We start from the raw sequence: 6,253 nt of genomic DNA, 5'->3' as shown, positions 1-6,253 counted from the left end.
TTGAACTTAGGGAAGGTGGTTCTGGGTGACAAGAATCCAGTTGTGAGGCACTAATAGAGGAAGTTAGCCACGGAGAAATATGACTTCAGCGCCCTGGCGGCGTGGGTCGGGCTGGGAGAAGGGGGATGGGTAACTGTTTTTTCTGCACATCTAAAATAAAACGCAGTGGAGGGGTAGCACTGAGACCAAAGAAGGGAAGAAACGGGAAGTAAAACTGCAGTTAGAGTTGTGAACGAAAATGAGAGGATCCAGAAAGATGCACAGACCCCGCTTCTTCTCCCCCATGCCTGCACACCTGTTTCTTTGAACATTTTAGTGGGTTGGGCTTTTGACTGAATCAATTACATGTTAGCCCTCCCTGGAAATGTGTCCCAAATCTCTAAGTGGCTCTAACTCTGGCAGCTGCTTTGGGACCGTTATTTCAGTGTCCCAGAAGAAGGGTATTTTAGGGACGAGGCCTTACCAGAAATATGAAGCCAGGGGAAAAGAAGAAACGTTACAGAATTTCCAAAAATATTTTGATAGTCACGCAAAACTTTGTAGAGGCTTGAAGAAAAATTAGAGTATGTTCAGTTTATGGATGTCAAGTGGACTGACTCTGTATTTTGGATTATAGATTAGGTAGGCTTCCTGTGTTGTGAGATATACAGAACTGATAATTCACATGACTGTAGGAATGCACTGCACTTGCAGTGTGTGTCTTTGTATAAATGTGCACATTTGTTTGTGACATGTAATTTTAGTGTCACGGTTTGTGTATCTAGGATACATCATAAGTTTTATAATAATAGAGGACTAAAGAAAACCCAGGGGATGCCGTTTGGGTTGTAGCTGGGACTGGTGGGGATGCTTGAATAGCATCAAAGACCTGAAGTGTGATTTCCAGGACTGGAGATACATTATTTGTCTATCTACCCATAAGTCTACACACACACACACACACACACACACACACACACCCTTTCACTATTTTAGAAAACAAGGGAGTTAATATCAGCTAAGGCTGATAGGATAGTTTGTTTTTTGTTTTGTTTTTTTGCTTTTTTTGAGACAGGGTTTCTCTGTGTAGCCCTGGCCATCCTGGAACTCACTCAGTAGACCAGGCTGGCCTTGAACTCAGAAATCCACCTGCCTCTGTCTCCCAAGTGCTGGAATTACAGGCATGTGCCACCACTGCCTGGCTGTGATAGGATAGTTAAACAGAAGAATTTACAAAAAAAATTTTTTTAATTATGTATGTGTGTGTGTGTGTGTGTTTCTGTGTATGGATGTGGATGCCTGAGGAGGCCAGTGGTGTTGGGTCCCATGGAGCTAGAATTACAGATGGTTGTGAACCATCCAACATGGGTGCTAGGATTTGAAGCTGGGTCCTCTGAAAAAGCAGCACACACCCTTAAGCACTGGAATGTTTTTCTAGCCCCAGAGACAGCTCTAGTTAGAGCTGTTTAGCTACAAAGGTTAGGCTCTACAGCTCAAGAATCAAATATGACCCTGCCCAACTGAGGTCATCCAGCAATACTAGCTCCTTCTTTCAGAGTTCTTTCCTGGGCCTGGCCTGACTGGGGAGTCATTTGCTCCTCCCTCAGCCTGCTGTTCTCTGTTCTCTCCACCCTCCAACAACTCCTGTCTCTTGAACTACTTAGAAAAATGTCCAAGAGGCAGGTGTGGTGTAGAATGCCTTTAGTCCCAGCACTCAGGAGGCAGAGGCAGGGAGTTCTTTGTGAGTTTGAGGCCAGCTTGATCTACATGATGAGTTCCAGGACGGACAAGACTACATAGAGAAACTCTGTCTCTTGTTTTGTTTTTTTTGTTTGTTTGTTTGTTTGTTTTGGTTTTTGGTTTTTTTGGTTTTTTTGGTTTTGGGTTTTTTTTTTTTTTTTTTTTTGGAGACAGGGTTTCTCTGTATAGCCCTGGCTGTCCTGGAACTCACTCTGTAGACCAGGCTGGCCTCAAACTCAGAAATCCACCTGCCTCTGCCTCCCAGAGTGTTGGGATTACAGGCATGCGCCACCGCTGTCCGGCAGAGAAACCCTGTCTCAAAAAATAAAAACAAAACTTAAAAAGAAAAAGATAGAAATATTCTTTGTATTGTATCCTATAGTGAGAATTCTGGAATTTTGGTTTCTTTAAAAAAACACAGAAATAAGCCAGGTCATGGTGGGCTCATCTTTAATTGCAGCACTAGGGAGGCAGAGCTAGGTAGATCTCTGAGTTTGAGGCTAGCCTGGTCTATAGAGTGAGTTCCAGGACAGCCAGAGATGTATAGAGAAACCCTGTCTTGAAACACCAAGGCAGGTGGTGGTGACGCATGCCTTTAGTCCCAGCACTTGGGAGGCAGAGGCAGGCGGATTTCTGAGTTCAAGGCCAGCCTGGTCTACAAAGTGAGTTCAGGACAGCCAGGGGTACACAGAGAAACCCTGTTTCAAAAAAAAAAAAAACAACCAAAAAAAAAAAAAAAAAAAAAAGAAAAAAGAAAAAGAAGAAGAAAGAAAGAAAAAAAAGAAAAAAGAAAAAAAGAAAAGAAACACCACAAAGAAAAAACTCACAGAAGTGTTATAAGAATATGCTTTTGTTTTAATCCCAGGTACGGGGACATGGTGCTGCTTCGAACTGTCTGCAGCAGCTGACTATGATTTGCCTGTAGCTCTAGCAGAGGCGTGGTTTTTACAGCTGCAGATGGTTTCTGAGATTGTGGGAACTTTCAGAAGGTAAATAAATGCTAGAGCCCCACTACATGGGGTGGGTGATTGTTGGCTGTTCAGGGGGAGGGAGTAGTTTCGATTTGTTAGTAGTCATGTTCAAAAAAGAAACAAGAAGAAAGAAATTAGAATTAGAGATCTCTGTCTCTCTCTTCCCCTTATTTCCTTCTTTCTCTGCTATCTAGTGATAGGAAGTGAAACCAGGGGGACAAGGGACCCACAAAGCAGCAAGGACCAGCTACAATATCCTCATCTTAGTGGCCGGAGAACGAATGTGTCTTCCCTGTGGTCTGGCAATAAGGCTATTTTATGAGTTCTCATTTTAATAAGCATAAGCTATTCGTTGTTTGTTCCTTAATATTTGTTACAATATACTCATTGTTTCTAACATCTAAGGGCAGCAGAGCACAGGCTACAGTTTTGTAAATAAAGCAAAATAATGTTCATTATGCCCTGGGGTTTTGCAGATGTGGGTTAAGAATTAGTGTACTCTCAGGATACCTATCAGGTTCTGTGCATGTTAATAAATATCTGCGCATCAGTCAGCTTGTCCAGACAGCCACATCTGTTGAGCTGATTGTGGATCAAAGCGACTGGAAGCCAGGCTGCGCTTACCTCAGCAGAGAAGGTTTTCAGACAGGTGATAAAAATTTCCACAGAGGGACATAAAAGCAGAGGATCTGAGGAATTTGATCTTCTCATCAGCAGTGTGAGTGAGCACTTTGAAGAATGGGTAAGGGATATGGAGGAGAATTTAGATTGGAGTTCTGGCCCAGAACTGAGCAGTTGAGTAATAACATCTTATCTTTTCTGTAAAGTATGTAAAAAGACTCATCCCATGGGGTCATACTTTTTTTTTCCTTTATAATCTTTACCAGTAATAAGGAAAATAAAATTTTAAAAATAATGATTTCTGTTTGGCAGAGTGAATTCCATCCAGGGCAGCCAGGGCTACCTACACTAAAAAACCCTGTCTTGAAAAAACAAAACAAAACAAATCCAATCAACCAAACAGACAAAAACCCACTCCCCAGAAACAAATAGTTTTATTCACATAATTATAACTATAGAAATTTGTTTTGTTTCCTGGACCTTTAGAATATTGATGTCAGCCAGGCAGTGGTGGCACACACCTTTAATCCCAGCACTTGGGAGGCAGAGGCAAGCAGATTTCTGAGTTTGAGGCCAGCCTGGTCTACAGAGTGAGTTCCAGCACAGCCAGGGCTACACAGAGAAACCCTGTCTCAAAAAAAACAAAAAATTAAAAATTAAATAAAAGAATATTGATGTAAGTGGGGCTGGAGCGATGCCTTAGTGGTTAAGAGCACTTGGTACTTTTGTACAGGACCTGGGTATAGACAGAATCTCTTATAAGCATCACTTGTCAATAAAAATGCTGATGGCCAATGACCTGAGGCAGGAAATAGAAGGTGGAACACTGCCAGGAAGCGAGAGGATTCTGGGAAATAGCTGGAGAATTAAGACATGCAGAGAGAACAGAGAGACTGTCCAAGGAGATGAACATAAACCAGCAGTGATGAACTCAGGAAGACGCTGAGAGAAACAGGAAAGGACTGAAGAGAGGTAACTAACACATGGTGGACATAAAAACATTTGAGTGAGTTAAATAAGTTATGAGCTAGTCAGGGAATGAGCCAAAGCTTATGGCCTAGGTATTTAATAATAAATAATTAGTCTCAGAGTGGTCATTCTGGGAGCAGGACAGGGAAGAAAAAAAATGAAATTTAATACTTTTTAACAGATGGCACCTAACATGGGGCACCACCTATAGGCTTAGCTTTTTCAAAACCTTCTTTAATAAGGGTTCTTAAATGCTTCAACATCCCTTCAAGTCACTAAACAAAGATAAGGGGGAAAGAAAGGTTAATAGGAAACAGGGGATGTGAACCTGTTTAGAAGTAGTTCTTTGGAGCAGTTCCAAACACAAATCAGTAGTTTCTGTCCAGCCCAACTGGAAAACACTAAAAACAAATCCATAGCTTGACCCAGAAGGAATGGAGAGGCTTTGCATTGGTTAGCCTTGTAATGCTTTGTTGGTCTTTGCTGATCTTTGCTTGTTGTGAAAAGCACCAAAAATCTTCTCATGGTGTTCCGGCTGTGTCTTTCCACTTCCACAGACTTGTGCTGATTTGGCAGTGCCTCGTGGTTTCTTCTGGATCGACTTGCCATTGTTGATTGATAAATGGAATGTGGGAGTGGATGGAGTTATAGCTACTAATTCATGTGACCTAAACTATTGATATCCTAACAAGGAAGGTTAGATTTGTTCCAAAAATAATATTTCTAAGCGGGTCCACATCCTCTTTTGCTCTATTCTTTCCTTTCCACTGCCTCTGATGGGCTAGAAGGGAGGTTAAAACATTTAAGAACCCTTATAAAAATACATTTAAAAAATCTAAGTTTATACTACTGTGATAAGGCTGGACCTTTTCAAAGGTGGTTCATCCTAATAAACTGAGACAAAAAATTAAAAACATAAAGGTGCTCCACTTTATGGAGCCCGCTTTTTAATTCTAGTGTACAGGTTTGTCCTGTAACTACTAAAGGTTTCATAGGGTCCCACACCCGTACACCCTACATTAGTCTCCTGTCAGGTGACAGGGAAGCTCAAATTCAGAGCCCAAAGTAGATTTCCCTAGAACTAGATATTTGCTCTTCCCGTTGGTATTTTCAAGCAGGATCTGCCTCTGCCCTGCCGTACCTCTGGCTCCTGAGCCAGTTACATCCCACACAGTGTGGCCCGTGTCTGTTGGGGCGTTTAGTAAGATGGAAACACAGTAGCCTGTGAAGAAGGGATCAGAGGATTCTTCTAGGCCTCTTGTGTGACACTGGCAGGGCCTTTGGCATTGCTTGGCTGTTTCCTCAGCTTAAGTGGCTTTAAACTAGACTTGCACAAACTTTTCTGGTCTTAAAGACTTTTCCAAAGGCAGCAAGCAGTTGTGGCACAAGTCTTTAATCCCAGCATTCAGGAGGGCAGAGACAGGAATCTCTAAACTCGAGGCCAGCCTGGTCTATAGAGATATTTCCAGAACACAGAATTAAACTTAAAACTGTAAAACAAAAACAAAAACAAAAAACAAAAAGTCAAAACAAACAAACAAAAAACACAAACAAACAAAAACATAAACAAACCTTGAGAAAAAGAGAAAAAGTTGCCAGGTCTCTCTGGGAACCTCTGGAAACCAGGAAAGCATTGCCTAAACCATTATCACTAATGTAAGGTTTTTACCTATAATGACTGGAGTTAGAAATTCCCTACACAAATCTGGAATAGACCAAATGAGCAGAGAGATTTAAAACAAAACAGAACCTAAAGCCAGCACCTGGCACCCCTCACCAGTCTAGCCCTTGGAGCTAACTCCAAAGCTTTTGTACAGCTGCCAAGCCACACCCATCTCTGAGGCTGGGCTGCCTTCCTGTTTGCTGTCTCCCACAGACAGGTTCAGACTTCTCTCCCTTTCTGAACAGAACTCCATAATCTGATGAAGTGACTCTTTCACTTAGTTCCCTTATTAATGCTGTATTTTAGTCTC

The sequence above is a fragment of the Apodemus sylvaticus genome, chromosome 5 (genome assembly GCF_947179515.1).
Source record: "Apodemus sylvaticus chromosome 5, mApoSyl1.1, whole genome shotgun sequence".
Taxonomy (NCBI): Eukaryota; Metazoa; Chordata; class Mammalia; order Rodentia; family Muridae; genus Apodemus; species Apodemus sylvaticus.
This window is presented reverse-complemented; position numbering follows the sequence as displayed.